At 34.3% G+C, this 21,100-nt stretch overlaps 1 pseudogene; it reads left to right on the forward strand.

The window, feature by feature from the left end:
* The first annotated feature begins 6,649 nt into the window (after positions 1 to 6,649).
* On the forward strand, positions 6,650 to 8,041 carry LOC120154942 (annotated as a pseudogene).
* Positions 8,042 to 21,100: the final 13,059 nt, after the last annotated feature.

The following is a 21,100-nucleotide window of genomic DNA, read 5'->3' on the forward strand; positions in this document are numbered from 1 at the left end:
GTCGAAGGACCTAGCTCTGATGTAGAAGGAGAGTGCTTCCACCAAGAGGGTAAGATTTCTTCTTTCTCTTGTTTCCTTTTTTTCTTGTTTTTCTTCAAAGGCTCTCAGTTTCTTTTTTGTATATAGGTATTCTCTATTTGTTTCTTTTTTAGGTTGCTCTTTTTTTGTATATTGATTTGACTGCTTGGGCCATCGAATAGTTGAGGATTTACCTTGGTCTAATATTTCATTTTCTGCCTTTGTTTCATCCTCGCACAAATTGGCCCAAAAGGACTCTGTTTTGCAGAACAATTCATTCCATGCCATCAGACTGTTTGGGAGCAATGTCAGAGGGCACAGGTGGAGGCTTGGCCGAAAAATCACGTGTTGTTGCTTACTAAACCATTGACGTGAAAACATGCGTGACGTTGAGGCATTTTTGGTTCATGAAATGGACAACTAAGGAGATTGGTGGCTTCGAGTGAGCCACACGCGCAGTTATGGGAGTAGCCGGATTCATCTCAACTGTTAGATCACATATCCAGATCTAACGACTGCAACTTACTGCATGGATGATATTAGTGCATGGAACCCTAATTTTACCTTGGTGCAAATCTGGGCCGTTAATTACCCTTAGATTTAACGGCTTAGATCATTGACGGCAGGGGATAAAAAGGGTAGCTAGGGTTTTTGTTGCTATCTTCCCATTCGGGCTGCTTGACCGACGCTTGAGTGAACATTGAAAGCCTTAGCTGTCGGGTCTTTCGTACGGTCATGCTTTGGGCATTTACTGAATCTGATTTGTTGGGTCAGACAACCTAATTTCTTTGCTCGAATGGGCTCCTTACTGAACTGGACTTAGACTGTCACCGAACTTAAGTCTTGACTTTTAGAATTCGATTTGGACTTCCTAAATCAGACCTGGAATAAAGAAATGAAAATGGATTAACAATAATAATAATGTTAAACAAAAATAAAAATAATAAAAATAATGTATAATGTATAATTGAAGACATCGAATCTCGTCCATTGATATAGTTTTTTATAATATATTTTTTATTATTACAAACTATATTATAGAATATAATATTTATTTATTCATTGGGTTACATATTGTAGGCCCATTACACGAAAATGAAACAGCCCATGACCGGCTGCATGCAAACCATTCCAGCGAGCTAGGGTTTCATAACCCTAGCAGTGTCCTCTTCTGCGCCGCAAGCTCCCTCGCCTCTCTCTCCGAGTTTCACGGCTGCCAGTCTCTCAACATCTCCAAAACATCCGACGAACGAAACTCATGCATGTATCACCAACAAACACAACAAAGCATTAGTGTTTTATGTGGTTGTAAACACCCAAAAACAGAGTTTTTATTGCTATAAATAAGTGTAAACCAAACCTATTGTACACTACGATTACACACAAAAATTACTAGAGAAAATCACAGCAAACCTCAAGAAAGATTCAGAGCATCTTTTGTAGTTGTCGAAAGCACAAAGAAATAAAAGGTATATTTTACCTCGATTCGTCATTTTGACTTGGTGCATGTTGCTTTTCCTTTTTTCTCTTCGTTGTTGCTTCGAAATGGTCGAGGAACGGGGCGTTTTCGAGATCTACCTTCGTAGATCTAGCCCCAGAGGCTTAATATTTTTAAAAAACATTTTCATATTCGATACCAGTGTAAGAAGGCTCTCGGAGAAAGCAAAAAAATTTTAATTTTGCCGCCGATGATCGGTGGCCGACGCCGATCAACGACGGCGGTGAGGCGACAATGGGTGGCCGTTTCTGGGTTCTTGAAGAACCACAGCCCTATTCTTCATTTTTGAAGAACAGGCGAGAGCGTTTGAAGGTTTTGGGGGGCTTGGTTTGAAATGAGAGAAATGAAGAGGATCAATTTTTTTAACTTATATACGCGACCCACTGACCCGAGACAGACCCGCGCGCCGACCCGCTCTACACTAGGGTCCGCGTGTTTTCATTAAGAATGGGAAAATTTCATTTTGGCCTCACTATTTTTGAAAACTTCTATTTTGACCCCTATTTCGCTTTGAATTGATCTCTAAGTGTTATTCTCTTCTAATTTGGCCATCCAATCTTGTTTTATTTCGTTTTAACCCTTATTATTTTTATATATATTTAATTATATATTTTTTATTTATTTACTATATTTCTTTAGTTTTGGTTTTTTTTATTTATGCTATATTATATTATACTTTTATTATTATTTTTTATTTATATATATATTACTTATATTTTTCATCATTATTATTTTTTTATATTTTTTTATATATTTTTTTGTTGTGTACATTTTTTAGTTTATATATATATTAATTATTATTTTCATTATTATTATTTTATTACTATTTTTACTATTATCATTATAACTACTATTTTTCCCCTTATATGTTTTTACTTTTTTTTATTTTTTTTATTTATCTATTTATGTTTTTTATTATTTTTCTTTATTTTTTTTCGTTTTTCCCTTTCATATTTTCTTTATATTTATTCATATTTATTCCTTTTGGTACATTGTTGTTTTCATTATTATGTTTGTTTGCCTTATTTTTATATTTATATTTTTATCACTTTTATTTTCTTATCTCTATTTTTATTTACTTTTTTATTTTTACTCTGTTTTTCCCTCCTTTTATTTATTTTATTTGTTTTTTTCCCTTTCTTCATGTTATTTTATTACTTTTATTACTTAACTCGTTTTTTTTATTTTTAAAGGGTACATCTTCAATTAATCAGAGGTAAGTAATTTAGGATCAAAATTTTACATTTTAATTTTAAATTACAATTTTCTTAATTTAAGACAACTGGAAATTACGTAGTACCGAAAGGGCAGTTCAATGGTGCTAACCCTTCATTGGCTGTAACCGACTCCCGAATCCGACATATCACTGGTAAGACGCAGATCAGGTAAGAAATAAGGTATTCGATCTACCCATTTATTTTAAATAAAATATCGATGGCGACTCTAACCCATTTTCCCAAGTCGAAGCCCAATTCTGGGTCCAACCGAAAGACGGTTCCAACAATAATATATAATAATATTTAATATTTTTAAAATTATACTTTTTATTAAACCTATTATTTAATATTTTATTTTCAAAAGCTATATATGTTTTAAAATATATATTATATAATATACTAATATTTACTTTCAAAACTATATATAATATATTATTTTCAAAACTATATTATATACACTATTTTATTTTCGAAACTATATATAATATAATATATATTACTATATATTTTTAAAACTATATAAATACTATATATATAATATATTCTATGTATACTATATAACTACATATTATACTTATAAACACTATATAATATAATATTATATGAAAATTATAATATAAAAAGAGAATCGAAATATCCCCGGACGGAAACAAGTATCTATAATAAAAATAATTAAAAATATTATTACTAAATATTTGATTCAAAAAAATTTAGGATAAACTATCTATTTGGTCATCATTTATTATCATATTTCTATTTTTATCACTCAATTTTTTTTAAAAAATCATACTCAATGTTATATTTTATTTTTATTTTGGTCACCTATAACAACTCGAATTTCTGAGTCAATATATGTGAAATGATTTAGGATAACTTCGGGCTGATTTAGGAGCATAATTGGACTCTTGAGGCATGTTCAGTCTCATTGGGATAGAATTGGGTCTATCTGGGCCTAGAAAAGAGGGAAATTTGTAAGGGATCATTTTTGCCTCTCACCGTGGGTTTAAGAGAGAGAAAGAGAAGGGGGGGGGGGAGTGATGCCTTCCACCCACCTCTATCCCATGCCTTCTTTCTTTCTTTGCTCTTCATTTTCTCCTCCAAAAGCAAAAGTCTTTGTTTTAGTATTTTGTTGAAAGAATCTTACCTCAAGTAAGATAAGAATCATTTCAAGTAATTAATGGGCTTCAAATGAGATCAATATTATTCATTTTCAGAAACATAAAAAAGAGACTATAAGGGCCCTTTGTATCTAATTTTTTTAAACTATAATTATTAAAAAAATTCATTATATAAATTTAACATTTGAGTTATACAAATATAAAATAATAAACTTGATAAGAAATTTTATAACCCAAAATTTATTTTAGTTTATAATAATAATATAATATGAATGCATGTTAGACATCGATTGAATTTAAAAAATACACAAAAATATTGTTATAAGCAAGAGCATATAAAAAGTTTCATTAACATAAAAAAACATGTTTAGTGGTAATTGAAACTCTCAAACTTTTAGAAAAAAATAATTCGTAGTCTTAGAACTTTTTTGCACCAAATGTGATCTTTAAAGTTAGAAAAAAAATCTAACCCTTTGAACAGTAAAATCAAACATTGATCGTCACGACACTTACATAACTTACATGACTTATATACAATACAATATTGATGTGACAGTTTATAATATTATTGTGACAGTACACTATGGACGATGATATGGTAGGTAACTTAATTAATTATTTTAGAAAGTTTGAGGACTTATTTAATTTAAAAAAATTAAATTAAAAATATAAATATAAAAATATTAAGATATTAAATACATTAAATATAAAAATTCTATAAAATTAATTTATTAACCAAAATTTTTATTTAAGGACTACATTGAGCATAAAAATGGTCCATGGACCATATTGATCTTTTTAAAAAAGTGTGAGAGTTTCAAATACCGTTAAGTTTTAAAAAAAATTGTTAAAATGATTTAAACATGTGTAAGGTAAGTTAAAAATCTAGATGTAATATTTCTTTATTTTTAAATTTCCAAAACAATTTTAATGAAAATACTAAAAGCATATTTTTTATGTCTTCATATTTTCACTTGTTTTTGTTTTTCGTTTTCCAGAAATCATTTTCAATTTTACAACCAAACATATTTTCTTCAACGTTTTCTATTTTATAAGAAATTGAAAATAAAAATAATCTATATTTTCTAAACCCAAACATACTCTAAAAGTTTCTCCTCTAAAAGCAAAAACTTTCTTGAGAAAATACTACGGTCAATCTCAACAGTCCCGACCACAAAACATAAGAAAAACACAGAAAATACTTAATTAAGATAAATTTATTGTATTAAATACCATGACTAATCTTTAAAAGAAAAATATTAGAATTTCATTGGCATATATTTTTTTTATTTGGCACCTTCATGGGTATCAATAGGAATGAAATTAAGTATTTAATTTATATATTTAATAATTTGCTAAATTTAATAAATATAAATTTTTAATATATAAAGGAAACTTAATCCGAGTTCAAATTTGAGCTCAAATGTAAAAACTTAGAAATGAGCTTAATCAAGCTTGAATATCAGATCAAATAGTTGGGTTATGAAATCTGAGTTCGACACCTCTATTTATTCTTCACAAACCAAAATATAACGGCTTTGAAGTAAAGTTGCTGGACTTGGGCAATATAATCCATTGAGGTAAACTCGCAAGATTTCTGGGCCAAGGTTAATTATTCCGTGCATGGGTTTAGAATTCGATGAGTTTTTTAGAAAATAAATTTAGAAGATAATTATAATAATATTTTTTATATTATTTTTTTAAATAAATCTTTATTTTATTGAATAAAATTAATAATATATATATATAATTTCAAAATGAGACGGGTAATACGCCGGTTTTATCTCAAATGACGGCTTGAGTTTTGAGTCGGGTGAAGCCACTCTAGACCCAGGTCAAGTCAAATTTCAGATAGAGAGTTTAGAATTTTTGAATGAGATCGAATTGACTGAAATGAGACTTAACCCGACCCATATCAATCCCAACTCACTATCTAGTATTTAGGAAATTGCTTCTGTTTTTTATTTTATTTTTTTATAATTATAATCCCACAAAATACATAAACACAATAGAAATACACAATTTACTCTCCTTTTTCTGAACAAAAGTACTGTAACTCACATCTACAAGAAAACACACTAATGCGTCGATTTGTTAGCTCAGATTACAAATCAAGTTTTCCCATCTACGCCTATATCTTGTTTAGCTTAATAAATTTGAATAGAAGCAGTTTAAGTTACGTTTCAACAGAAAAAAATTATAATATTGAAAAGATTTTTTACTTTAAACCATCGTCAATTAGCTCAAGTCGAGTTCAATCTCGAGTCGAGTCCATTCAAATCGAATGTTGCTCAAACTTTGACCGTATCGAACTTGAGTAATTTGCGATTTGTCTCGTCTCATTTACACAATAATATACAATAATATATGTATATAGACTTCTATTTTCCATAATTTCTGCCATTTGTATTTCTGTAAAGCACCAGTGGTCAAAATGATTCAATGGTGTTTGTTATGATATAAATTCATATCTAACCTAAGCTAGTTCTCTGTGACTGAGAAACCAAACCGGTTGCCAGACCAGACAGATCATTGACATGTAAAATGCAACACTAGCAATAAATTCCCTGAAAAGGGTTGTCATTCGCCATCTTCACGTTCATTGGTGGTGATTTAAAATGGAATAGCAAAAGTTGGTTTCAAGTAGTATATTCAACTACCATAACAGCTTGCCTTTTTGTTTTTTGCTTTGAAGCTTCTTTTTAATTCAATGATGGCTGAAATTCCAGTTCTATAAAGCAACCCCCCATGAGATTTCCTATGCACTTCCAACTCTCTCGCTTGGTTTGCCCGTGATAATGCTAATGGCTTATTCATCGAAATTTTTGGTTTTGCTCTTCCTATAACCTTTGTGAGCATGCTCCCTCGGCTGATGCTCGAGCTTTCTTTATTTTCGGTGATTCCCTTGTCGATAGCGGCAACAACAACTACCTTGCCACGACGGCTTGTGCCGATTCACCGCCTTATGGGGTCGATTATCCGAGTCGAAGACCAACGGGGCGGTTCTCTAATGGACTTAACATCCCGGACTTGATTGGTTGAGTCCCTAATCATGTTGTTTCCTTTAATGATGTTATTTTGTCAACAGACAACATGAACATATGTTACTTCAATGCTTGCCTGCAGGTCAGAAAATCGGCTTATCGGAATCGCCATTGCCGTTTTTGAGTCCAGACTTCAATGGCAAAAAGCTGCTCATTGGTGCCAACTTTGCTTCAGCTGGTGTGGGAATCCTTAATGACACAGGAGTTCAGTTTGTAAGTTATCAGAATCCTTCATTGAACTTTCCCTGGTATGAGATCGGGTTAGGGTTTGAGTTTATTTAACCGATTTTACAACCTGAAATGTTGAAATTACAGGTAAATATACTAAGAATGTATAGACAGCTAGAGTTGTTTCAAGAATACAAGCAGAGATTGTCAGGTCAGGTAGGATCGAAGCAATCTCGTAAACTCATAAACCAAGCACTCGTAAACCAAGCACTCGTACTCATCACAGTCGGCGGTAATGATTTCGTCAACAACTACTACTTGGTGCCTTACTCCGCAAGGTCTCGCCAATACAAATTGCCTGATTATGTCAAGTTTGTCATTTCGGATATCGAAGACTCTTGATGGTATATTAATTACTTTCTCAGTTTTCTTCTGCAGCAAGATAGATAATAACATTTTAAAGACAGTTGACATTGTTAGTTGGTTAAACATGCAAAAGAACAGAACCTAGAGTGCACTAAACACATTTCCATGGTTTGCTTCCGCTGCAAGCAATTATAGAACATCAGATTTGAACCTTACTATATACATTACAATGCATATCTTTGTGAAATACATGCTGCATTTAATACTTTAGTTAATGTATAATTCGTTAATTAAGTTGTTTGGTTCAACCAATCCAATTTGACATCATTATTATTGCAGAGGCTATACAAGCTGGGGGCACGTAGGGTTCTAGTGACGGGCACGGGACCGATGGGTTGCGTTCCAACTGAACTGGCTATGCGGGGCAAGAATGGCGGATGTTCCGAACAATCCCCAACTTGTTCAAATGTTAAACGGACTCAACAAGCAGCTAGGCAAAGATGTCTTCATTAGTGCGAATACTCACAGAATGCACAGCGATTTCGTTAGCGACCCTTGAGCATTCGGTACTCTCCTTGCTTCCACAAATCTCAGCACTCAATCATTTCATTAAAAAGAAAAAGGTTTACTAATTGTTTATGACGATTTGAACAGGATTTGTGACATCGCAGATAGCCTGTTGCGGACAAGGACCGTACAACGGACTCGACCTCTGCACGCAGCTGTCGAAACTGTGTCCGAACCGAGCTTTATACGCATTTTGGGATCCATTCCATCCATCAGAGAAGGCTAACAGATTGATCGTGGAACAAATAATGACAGGGTCTAATGAGTACATGCACCCCATGAATCTCAGTACTATCATGGCAATGGATTCTAGGATTTGACGATAACTCTTTCCTTTTCGTTTGGTTTTTCTTCATCTATCACATGTTGTGCAATAATCTGTTTTTTCAACTGTCTTAACTGTTAAATTTCGAACCTGTTTTTTCAACTGTCACATGTAATGCAACAATTTGTAATGAATTGATGATAAGTGATAAAAAGTATGGGCTATGTTAGATTTCCAAAACCCAGCCTGATAGGGCCTTCTCAATCTTGCTAACGAGGATCCACTCAAGGAGTCCATACTCGTACCATCAATCTTTGTAACATATCATTTCATTTGACTAATAATATGGTGTTTAATTGTATACTCTTATGTGCAATAGATATCATATTTTCTATATTTTCCAGCTATAGGTATTGCTATAAGTATTTTCTATAATATGGTGCTTAGGAAGACAAACCTTTGGATATCAAAACTGGTGGATAAGTGACTAAACTGAAAGTTTACTGTTTTATAAGGGTTAAAAAAATATTACCTTTTCATTAGATTACTGGATTTTGTTCTACTTCCAGAGTTTCTCCGGAAGTCATAACTATACTTCCATTCTTCCTCTTATCAAACTCGAAAGACTTCGGAGTTTTTCGAAGCCTTCAGAGTTCTATGAAGAGTTTTATGAAGTTTTATGGTTTTATATTCTCCGGAGAACTATAATCCTTTAATGTGATCATTGACAAGGTCGTGTGATATACTAGCATATATGTCCATTAGTTCTGCCAACCTACAAAATAGCTAAAATCACCCTAGACTTGACACCAACATTAAGGGTCTTTATATAAACCACCATATAAAGTTGAAAGATAGGGTGGAGATCTCTCTCTGGCTGTTCGAATCTCTTTCTCCACGATATATCATCTTCCTCAGTTCACATGTTCTCTCTTTCCTCTTCAAAGAATCATCGAATGCATTTTTCCATCCAAATCAAAAAGAATGAATTGTCAAATGTCATTACAACCCTGTTTTCCCGATCAAAAAATTCTAAAAGGACTTCAACTACAATTTGACCGTTAGGGGTCCTAATGTAGCTAACATAACTTTTTGGAGGAATTGGAGGGGAAAAGTTGGTATCATCAAAATTAACTCTAAGGTAAACCTTTACTCCTATAGTAAAAAGGCAAAGCAAGGTGTAATAAGCACTATCCAATATCCATTGCCTATGGGTTGTGTCACACCCATTTTTTTAATTCGATTTAAATTTGACTTTATTTAATTAATTATAGAGACCAAATTATGAGTTTTTGAAGTTTTAAGACAGGTTTCGAATTACACTGAAAGTTTAGGGACTTGTTCCTTAATTTAACTATTTCTGGTCAGAAGAAAAATATATGAAATAAGTCACTATGGTGATTTAAATCCATGATCTTAGGGTTATGGATGGCCTTGACTTAGTCATCTAGGCTATGGAACTATTCATACATTATTTTAATTAAAATATTTCTTAAGTATTTCGTTTGAGATTTTAAATACCCAAATCAAATCCCTTAATCAGAATAAAATCGAAAACCCCAAAATTTTTCCAAGCCATTTACCACCCCCAGGTCCCCCACCATTGTGAACGGTGTCGTTCTCCAATCATAACCCCTCGACTTATTCGTCGAAAATTGTCTTCGATCGATGTGGAGAGCCCTAGGAAGCTTCGTTAAAACCCCATTTTTGTCTCATAGTTGTCGATGACTGTCATCGTCAGTTCCTTTGGAAACACCACTTTGCCCAAACCAAAACTCGACCCTTCCCGCACCAGTTGGCCTCGTCGTTCACTGTGTAGAGCCCTTGAAAGCTTCGTCGAAGAACTCTAATTTTTGTCACTATTTTCTTGATTTCTAACCGATTCAGTCGTCGGTTGGCCACAATACCACCTCCATCTGGTTTCCCGCACAATTCCGAGCGAAACCCACTTGGATTTTCATCTCGTCGTTCACAATTGAGGGTAAGCTTTTGGTTGCTTTATTTTATTTCTCATCGATGATTGGTTGGTTATTTGAGATTATACGATTTGATCTTGTTGTTTAATTTTTTTCAATTAATCGACCGTCGTCCATATCCCCGTCGCTTGTCGAACGCCATGCCACGCATCATCGCCACAAGTGGACCTCATTTCCTATCGATTTTTCCAAAACCGAGTCAACTTGTTAGTTGACTCAACCTAGTCAGTCGAGTCAACTCATACTAAATTGAGTCAACCCGTTGATCTGACCGTTGACCGTTGACTTTGACAAAAAAGTCAACTTTTTCAAAAAATCTCTATTTTATGTTTTTCAATGTCTTGAGTTTGATTTTGCGGCCTATTTCACCAAATTCGAACCCGGTAAGCTATTTTTTAGCATTTTATCTTTTGATTCTAATAGTTTTCCTAATTAAGTTCTATTTCTGACGTAAATTCTTTTATTATGTGTCTGAGATATTTTGGGGCGTTGAATTCAAGTGTGAGAGCGGTCGAATGGAGTTTAATTGGTCAACCAATGTGCACAAAAATTGTGGAAATACTCTACTACATTTTATATGCTTTTCAGAATGAACTCATTTTTATTTGGTAAATGCATGAATGGAATTGATGGGTCATTTAAGTGTATTTACTTATTACTTGACTCGAACTTAATGTGGTATAAAGTAAGTAAACTGAACAAGACTCGATTGAATTATACAAGAAAATTTGAAGACTAATAAGAAATATATTCAAGGTTAGTGATTAATTGGTAAAGGAATTAGCCTTGGGATTCTTAAATTCTAAATATGACCATTGAAAGTTATACTGTCGGAAATGTTTGGATGGAAAATTACCTAAATACCCTCACAACTTACAATAAGTGAATGTCTTTGGTAGATTTTGGAAACACCGATAAACCTAAGTGTCGTATCACCATTTAAGGCGAAGCATGACCTAAGCACATCGGTCATTTTGGATACTGTTGCCATACATAAATAAATTAAACACCACCGGAATACATGTTCATCTTATGAAGATTTATTCGATGTGGATCATAAAGGAGATCCATTCAACTAGTACAATCAGTACTAAGAAATGAATATATGTGAAGTATCTTGACCCAAATGATTGGTAAGTATAGAAGTATTGGAATCTGGTTAGTTCGACTTGACTCAAGTATGATAACTCGATATCTTGAATACTGCAAATCATCTCCCAATCTTTACTAGGCTAAATTACTAAGAACTCTTCTATCAAAATATCTAGAATGTCCCTGATTGCCTAAATAATGAAATCACTCTGGTTATATCCGAATCCTAATTCTAACGTAAAGGTTCTTGAATACCTTCTTGATTCATTCGAATACTTTATGGTCTTGAAGCATCAATCTCTAGAAGTTTGACTAACTCCGTTAGTAACTGATCCCTTTTAATAGGGACCTTGTCCTTGAAATCCGATCAAATTTATATAAGTTTCATGTTTTCTGTTCTTGATAACTACCAATGCCTTTAAAAAATACATGGATCCTCTAGTGTGTTCCCTATAGACAAAATTATGTTTTCTTTGATTTATATAAAGTATGATTTCTGATATTTGATTTTTGATCTTGGTTTATGATTTCTAATTTCTGATTTCTGACACAAAATAAAGTTGGCTCCAGATTTCTTATATTATCGTCTACTATCTGATCTATTTGATTGGGGTACTGTATAGGTAGGTGTCTGAAGACTCTGAGTGTAACAACCTAATCTAGTTCGACCTGAAGATCCATGGATTATAATGTTACATGGAACTATTAAAATAGTAACCCAAAATTATCTTTTAAAACTATTTATAATCACTAAAAATAAACCATCCATAGTAATAAAAATAAAACAAGATAATCTGGGTTTACAAAACGATGGGGAGATCCCAAATCATATCTCAAAATAATATAGTACCAAATACAAATAAGATTACAACTGAATATATATAAAGGTTAATATATAGTACATGCCCTCTAAAGATGACTCAAGATGTACTTTGAAGGTCGCTCAAAATATGATTTGTTGCACTAGAATATATGGTGACGATAACTCCCTATGAACTGCCCCTAAGAACCTACACACGAAAACATATTTCAATCGTTGAGCTTACAAGTTCAGTGCCCCACTAAAAACTATATTATACTATATGCATTCACTAAATGAAATGACAAATGGAACAAGTCTGAGCATACAACTACTGGACTACTAATATGTGGCTGACATCATGGTGCAGCAGAGATTCTGCATCTCGGATCTCATGCACCTCTCTAGCACTGCTGATGTACCCTCGGTTACACCTAGGGTGAGATCCAAAATTTTGCATCAGAAGCGTACACCCGCCAACTTACTCTGTCAAGTGTTAGGGCATCTATGCCCAATTGACCTCTGAAGTGCATGGCATTGACTTGGATCCACTGACTGTCATATTCTACTAGAACGAACTCGAGTGTCCTGGTTGTTTTCTGAGCATCGAACAAGGCTAGTTTTATGTCAACCTAGTTGTCATTGTTTCCACTGTTATAATATTATTTGTTGTTGCCACTTGAAGTCTTATTTTCTATTATCTGAGTGTATTTGGGGTACCTCATGTCTGATCTAATATCCTTAGAATTATTTATCTAAAAATGTCCATCAGTACTGATATTGGTCCCTTAGTATTGATACTAAACTATTGGTATCGATACTCACCTACTGGTATTGATACCCTGCTGACTAATTAGGTGTTTTGAATAGATAGTAACGATATTCTTAGAAGATTATCGATACTCTGTCTCTGGACTGAATACTGATACCAAATTTAGGTTCGATGTTTCTAAAAAATAATCCAGGTATCTATACTATTTTTGGGGTATCGATACTCTATGTGAGTATCGGTACCAAAATTGTATTATGCTTAATTGGTCTCGATACTACCCAATTAGTATTGAAACTGGGACCCTGGTATCGATACTTATTTTTAGAGTATCAATTCTCCCTTTTAAAATTGCCTAATTTTAAGTTTAACTGAAGAACAATATCGATATTGTTCATATAATATCGATACCCCTGCTATGAAAGGCTTTGTTTTGGCACGAAAGATCCTATCTTTCTACCCCAAAACTCTAGTGAGGTCTCCAACTGATGTTTAAGTGTTTTATATAATATTAGGGGTCATAAATAGGTTTGAAAACATGTTGAAACACCCAAATCATGCATATACCATGGAAATATTTTAAGCTTATGCAACCTACTAAATTTCATCTAAATGACTTATACATGGTAAAGTTGAGTTAGAAGTTAGTTACATGATGTTTCTAAACTGTTAAGGGTGTCCAAAGGTCACCCCAAGGTGAACTTCTCTTTTCATCTTGTTTAAGAGCCTTCACCAACCTCTCTCACTATACAAGAATCAAATATAGAGGTTACTAGATGAGTTTAATGGTTCAAAAGGTGTTAATAACACTTTCTAAGCTTATAAATTACTAAAAAGATGCTAAAATCTTGAAAACTCTTAATCCCCTACAAAACTCATTTTTGGCATCCATCTTCAATCCTTGTAAGAGTGGGCTTAAAATGAAAATTGGAAAGAGGAGAATGTGGTTTGAACCTTTTTTTAAAGAAATAATATGGAAATAAACTAAATCTTCCACCTTGCTCAAGATTTCAAAGAAGAAAGATGAATACTTTGGGAGAAGAAGATGACAAAGGAGTTAGGAAAATGAAAAAGAAAAACAAAAGTGATATAACCTTCAATTAAAGGTTTTTAACTTTAATTTTGAACAAGGGTGATGAGTATTCAGAATCGTTAATCTTTGCTCGTTATTTCTTCCATTTTGTGGAATTATTTATGCTAAATTGGTCGTGTTATGCTTATTTTCGTGCATGTCCTTACTTTCCAGAATTAGTGACAAAATATGCACATTCTGCATTTTTTTATTATTTGGTCACGGCTGGAGACATGGGCACGAATCTGGGCACGACGCGGTCTGAAGTGGTAGTTTCTAGAAGGTCCAGTCAGCGACGATTTCTAGAAGACTTCCTCCGCACGCCTTCTGGAAGATTGACGAGCAGAGTTGCATTAGGAGACTAGTTTAAGTTTGAATTTAAATTTGAAAAACAATTATTTAGGATTATTTTATTTTATTTTCTTGTTTATCCTTAGGCTTTGAGAGGCTATAAATACCCACTTGGGGTAAGCCTAAACTCATCACTCAAATTACAATCTTCTTTTCTCTCTAGTTTTATTAAAGTTTTCTCTTTTTACTGTTCAAGTTTTCATTTTTCTTTTATTTTCAAGTTTTGTTTTTAATATGCTAAGTATGACTTTTGTCATGCTTAGCTAAATTTTTCATAAGCCGAGAGCTGACGCGATGACTCAATTCCAACGGGAGGATTGAAATAGGCCTTTAATATCTCCGAAATATCTCTCTTAATCTCTGCGCTTATTTTTCAAAATCAAAACGAATTTCAAAATCAAAGATTGACTTTGGTCAAGAGGTTTTTGCGATTAAACGTTTGGGAGGAAGATTCGGCTTAAAGAAAGCAATTCGACTTATTGGGAACACACTTGGCGAGATAGCTTCGCCAAGGGGGAATTGAGATCGGAATTGACGGTTATTGAAGCAACAATCCAAGTCGGTCGCCACGAACTTAAACGGTAATTGATATTGTTAGAATCAATTACCGAAGTCAGAATCAAAGATTGCCTTGGGTATTCGGTATACAAGATAGAGTCACGGGGATTGCCCTTGTAGACAAAGTAATCGACGTGAATCCCGAAGGGAAAATCTTATTCGATGATCTAAGGAAATTGAGTCAAAGCAAGGCTTGAGGCTATTTTTACAGTATTCATTCACAATCTTTATTCTCTTATTTTTACCTCAATAGATTTTATTTATTTAATCTTTTTATTACTATTTAAATCTCATTTCACCAAACCCCCCATTTTATTGTCTTTCACCTGGTTTAAAACAAATCAAACAAAAATTTGTGATTTTCTAAGTCCTTGAGGATTCGACCCTTATTTCTCTATACTACGTATTTCCTTATTGATTAATTGAGAAAATGGAATTATCTTGACATCGAAAACGACAGTTGTGAAATTGGCGCCATTGCCGAGGACTTTGCCAAAGTTACTAATTTTTGTTTGCTTTTGATATATGACCAGGTCTAATACGAGAGAATTAGTGGAGTACGACCCGGAGATTGAAGCCAAAGCTAGGAGACTCCACGCATAGACACTTCAGGAAAGAAGGAGACAACAAACAAATCCAGAAGAAAATCAAATTTAGGTAATATAAATCTGATGGCCGATCTTACTATATGAGAGTTAGCCGCAGCACCTACTGAACAAGTACATTTGAGCATTGATTTTATTTTCCCCAAGGCGAAACTCCGTACCAGTTGAAAATTATTCTTATTCATCTCCTCCCTACATTCTGCGGATTGCCGAACAAGGATCCACACAAACATCTTATGGAATTTCATATGGTATGCTCCAGCATGAGACCACATGGAGTAACCGAGGACCAAATAAAACTTAGAGCTTTTCCTTTTTCCTTAGCCGAATCAGCTAAGGAGTGGTTATTTTATCTTCCTCCTAATTCTGTAACTACATGGGCTCAAATGACTCATTTTTTCTTGACAGGTTTTTCCCTGTGGCGAAAGTAAGTGAACTACGAAGGAGAATACATAGAATCAAGCAACTTGATGGAGAGTCACTTTACGACTACTGGGAGCGGTTTAAGAAATTATGTTCTAGTTGCACACAACACGGGTTAACTGAACAAACACTCCTTCAGTACTTTTATGAAGGATTATCTCCCCTGGAAATGAAGAGCGATGCTGCTAGCGGCAGAGCCTTGGTGAATATGATTCCTACTGAAGCTAGGAACTTAATATCGACGATGGCTGCAAATTCTCAACAATTCCGCGCAAATAATGAACCTTCTCGAAGGGTTCATGAGATAAGTTCATATTCCTTAGAAAATAAAATAGGTAAGTTAACTGAAGTCATCAACTCTCTTGTTGCAGGAAAGACAGGACCAAACCAATTATGTGGAATATGTGCATTACCTGATCATCCGACAGACGGTTGTCTACTGATCCAAGACGATGCATTGTCTCAAGTCACTATAGTCGGGAATTTTCTGGGACCTGTCCAAAGAGCTTATAATCCCTACGGCAATACATACAACTCAGGATGGAGGGATCATCCAAATTTCAGCTATGCTCAGAAATCAAGACCAAATCAAGGCTATCAAGCGAGACCTCCACCACCACAACAACTGCAGAATTCATCATTAAAATTGATTGTTGAGAGGTTAGCACTTTCCCAGGAAAAATTCGAAACTCGAACTGAAGCGCACTTCTAAGAGATGGACAAACAGATAAGCCAACTAGCTCAAACCGTAAGTCGCTTGGAATCACAAGGTAAGCTTCCATCTCAAACTGAAGTAAACCCGACGGAGAACATCAGCGCCATCACTCTTCGGAGTGGTACAGTAGTGGCACCACCTGTTCCATCAAATGAAGTATCCCAGAAAGAGAAGAAGACTAATGATTTAGGGTCCCAGGAAGAGAATAACGAAGAACAAATAGATGACCCAGTGCCATCTCCCTATGACGTACCACCGCCTTTTCCATCGAGGTTAGTCAAAAGGGATAAAAATATGAGGAAAAAGAAATATTAGATGTACTTCGAAAGGTAGAATTAACATACCCCTCCTCAAGGTTATCCGGAAGGTTCCAAGGTATCCCCAGTTTTTAAAGGATCTATGTACGACCAAAAGAAAGCTTACCGGAGTCGAGAAAGTGAACTTAGGGGCGAACGTCTCAGCAGTTTTCCAACGAAAGTTACCACCTAAACTAAAGGACCAAGGTATGTTCGTAATCCCTTGTAAAATTGGAATGGTTGAGATTAAACGAGCAATGTATGATCTTGGTGCATCAATTAATGTAATGCCTCTATTTGTCTATAAAATGGTTACTAAAGATCCTTTGAAGGATACACAGATTTCAATATAGCACACCAACAGATCGGTGATCTATCCAGAATAACTCTTAGGTGGCGTTTGGTTCGCTGGAATGTTTATGAGGGAATTGGAATCTGTGAAGGAATTGGAATCTGTAGGAATTGGAATCCAATTCTATATTCTGTTTGGTTGGCAGGAAATAGAATTGGAATTCAATTCCATATTTTGTTTGGTTCGCAGACATGTCAGATGAATTTGATTTTAATAATATAAAATGACAAAATTGCCCTTCTTTTTTTTGATTTATTTTAGTTTATTTTACAACTTACATATAGTAATATATTATAAAAAATTAAAAAAATATTAAATTTTCATTTTATTGATTGATTATTCATTTCAATAAATTATAAAAATCATGCTAATAAGCATTATAAGTTAAAATCATCGCAATCAAAATATGTTAATAAGTTACCAAAAGATAGAGCAATATTTCGATACATTCCAATCGGAGTATGTTAATTAGTTACCAAAAAATATACCAAAAACTATTTTTATTCAATATATGAATTAGAAACCCGACCCGACCCGGCTCAAAATAATAAAAAAAATATTTTTATTCAATAAAAACATTGACTTAATTGAAAAAAATTATATATAGAGGGGTATTATTGTAATTATTCCTAAATATATAAGGTAAAATTATATATTTTTTCGGGTCGATCCGGTTTTTTTCACCCTAAACCCGAACCCGACCCGACCCGACCCGAATATCAAACTTAAAAAAACCGGACCCGACTTGACCCGAATATCACACTTAAAAAACCCGACCCGACCCAAACAAAATAAAGTTTCACTCGACCCAACCCGAATATATGAATTAGAAATCCGACCCGACTAGACCCAAAATAATAAAAATTATTTTTATTTAATAAAAACAGTGACTTAATTGAAAATATATATATATATATAGAGGGGTATTATTGTAATTATTCGTAAATATATAAGGTAAAATTATATATATTTTCGGGTCGGTCCAATGTTTTTCACCCTAAACCCGAACCAACCCGAATATCACACTTAAAAAACCCGACCCGTCCCGAACAAAATAAAGTTTCACCTGACTCGACCCGAATATATGAATTAGAAATCCAACCCGACCCGACCCGAAATAATAAAAAATTATTTTTATTTAATAAAAACAGTGACTTAATTGAAAAAATATATATAGAGAGGGGTATTATTGTAATTATTCCTAAATATATAAGGTAAAATTATATATATTTTTAGGTCGGTCCAATTTTTTTACCCTAAACCGACCCGACCCGACCCGAATATCACACTTAAAAAAACCCGATCCGACCCGACCAAAATAAAGTTTCACCCGACCCGACCCGACCCGAATATATAAATTAGAAACCCGACCCGAAATAATAAAAAAATATTTTTATTCAATATATGAATAAGTTACCAAAAGATTGATGAGGGTAATATGGTCAAATTTCAATTCACTCCAACAAGGGAATTGAATTCCATCCATTTTTAGATGGAATTCACTTTCCCTCATTTGATGGAATTGAATTCCATCAGGGATTCCAATTCCCTTGAAAAACTTGAACCAAACATGGGAAAGTGGTGGAATTGGATTCCAATTCCCACCAATTCCAAGGGATTCCATCCAACCAAACGCCACCTTAGAGAATGTATTGGTGGAGGTAAATGACTTGATATTTCCTGCCGATTTTTATATAATTGACATGGTGAATGATCGCACGAGCACATCTTTTGACATCCTCTTGGGGCGCCCTTTCCTAAGCACTGCACACACAAAAATTGACGTTAGGAACGGAATTTTAACTACGGAATTTGACGGTGAGATCGTTAAATTTGACGTATATAAGACAATGAGATATCCTGATAAAGTGGAAAGTTTAAATTCTGTCGATTTAATTGATCCTTTGGCTGATGAATTTTTAAGGACTAATTTTTCCTTTGATATATGCAGGGAGCTAGAGGATCATGATGAAAACACGCATTCTGATCATACCGAATTGAATTCGATTTCTTCTAAGCCTAAAATCTTACCTTCTGTTTTGCAGGCACCCGAAGTTGAACTGAAACCGTTGCCTGATCATTTGAAATACGCCTTCCTCGGAGCAAATAAAACTCTACTAGTAATCATATCAAAAAGGTTATCCGAGGAGGAGGAAAATGACTTAATCACTATTTTGCGCCAATACAAGTAGGCCATAGGATGGACCATCGTTGATATAAAGGGTTGAGTCCATCCAATTGCATGCATAAAATTAAAACCGAAGAAGGCGCAAAACCAACACGTGAAGGTCAACGCCGACTAAATCCACCAATGATAGAAGTGGTAAAAAATGAGATACAAAAACTCCTAGATGCAAATATTATATATCCAATTTTGGATAGCAAATGGGTAAGTCCGATATATATAGTTCCTAAAAAGACAGGAGTTACTGTGATAGAAAATTCTGAAGGAGAACTTGTACCAACACGAGTTTAGAATGGATGGAGAGTTTGCATCAATTACAGGAAGTTGAATTTTTTAACTCGAAAAAGATCATTTTCCTCTTCCGTTCATAGATTAAATGATAGAACGATTAGCCGGTAAATCTCACTATTGTTGTCTTGATGGATTTTTAGGTTTCTTCCAGATTCCAGTAGCACCTGAAGATCAAGAAAAGACGACGTTTACATGTCCCTTCGGCACCTTCGCTTACCGACGCATGCCTTTTGGACTCTGTAATGCACCTGCTACATTCCAAAGGTGTATGATTCGTATTTTTTTTTCTGATTTTATTGAGAAAACTATTGAGGTCTTCATGGAAGACTTCACTGTTTAAGGTAATTCATTCGATGAGTGTCTATTAAACTTGAAAAATGTGTTGCGTCGGTGCCTAGAATTTAACCTTGTTCTGAATTATGAAAAGTTTCACTTTATGGTTAATAAAGGTTTAATTCTAGGACATATTGTTTTATCTATAGGAATTGCGGTAGATAAGGCGAAAATCGATATAATACGTTCACTTCCTTACCCCACTACGGTGTGGGAAATTCGCTCTTTCCTTTGTCATGCAGGTTTTAATCGTAGATTCATTAAGGATTTCTCTAAGGTGGCACAACCATTGTGTGAGCTATTATACAAGGATAAAGCCTTTAATTTCGACCAACAATACCAAAAATCATTCGACATACTAAAAGAGAAGTTGGTTTTGGCACCCATAGTCCAATCACCGAATTGGGACTTCCCTTTCGAAGTCATGTGTGATGCTTCGGATGGAAGTGTTGGGGCTGTGCTCGGACACAATATCGGGAAAGAACCTCACGTTATCGCTTATGCATCTCATACCTTAGATTTCGCACAACAGAATTATTCGCTATTATTTTGCATTAGATAAATTTAGGTCATATCGTCTTGGCACTAAAGTTGTTGTTTTCTCTGATCATGTAGCCTTGAAGTACTTGCTTAGCAAAAAAGAGGCGAAACCACGACTAATCCATTGGATCTTACTCCTCCAAGAGTTTGATTTAGAAATCAAGGACAAGAAAGGATGTGAGAACTTAGTGGCCGATCACTTAAGCCGGCTTCCAATCACTACAGTTGATCATCCCATTCGTGAAGAATTCCCGGAGGAAAGCTTGATGATGGTGCAAACGTCAATACCTTGGTTCGCATATATAGTCAATTACTTAGCTACAGGTAAATTACCATCTAATTTAACGAGAGCTGAAGTAAATCATATTAAAAGAGAATCTCGTTTCTTCATTTGGGATGATCCGTATCTTTGGAAGCATTGTTCAGACCAGGTAATTAGACGATGTATTCCTGAAAACGAGGTAAGCTCAATTTTAAATTTT

The sequence above is a fragment of the Hibiscus syriacus genome, unplaced genomic scaffold, assembly GCF_006381635.1.
Source record: "Hibiscus syriacus cultivar Baekdansim isolate YM2019G1 unplaced genomic scaffold, ASM638163v2 tig00111153_pilon, whole genome shotgun sequence".
In the NCBI taxonomy this organism is placed as follows: domain Eukaryota; kingdom Viridiplantae; phylum Streptophyta; class Magnoliopsida; order Malvales; family Malvaceae; genus Hibiscus; species Hibiscus syriacus.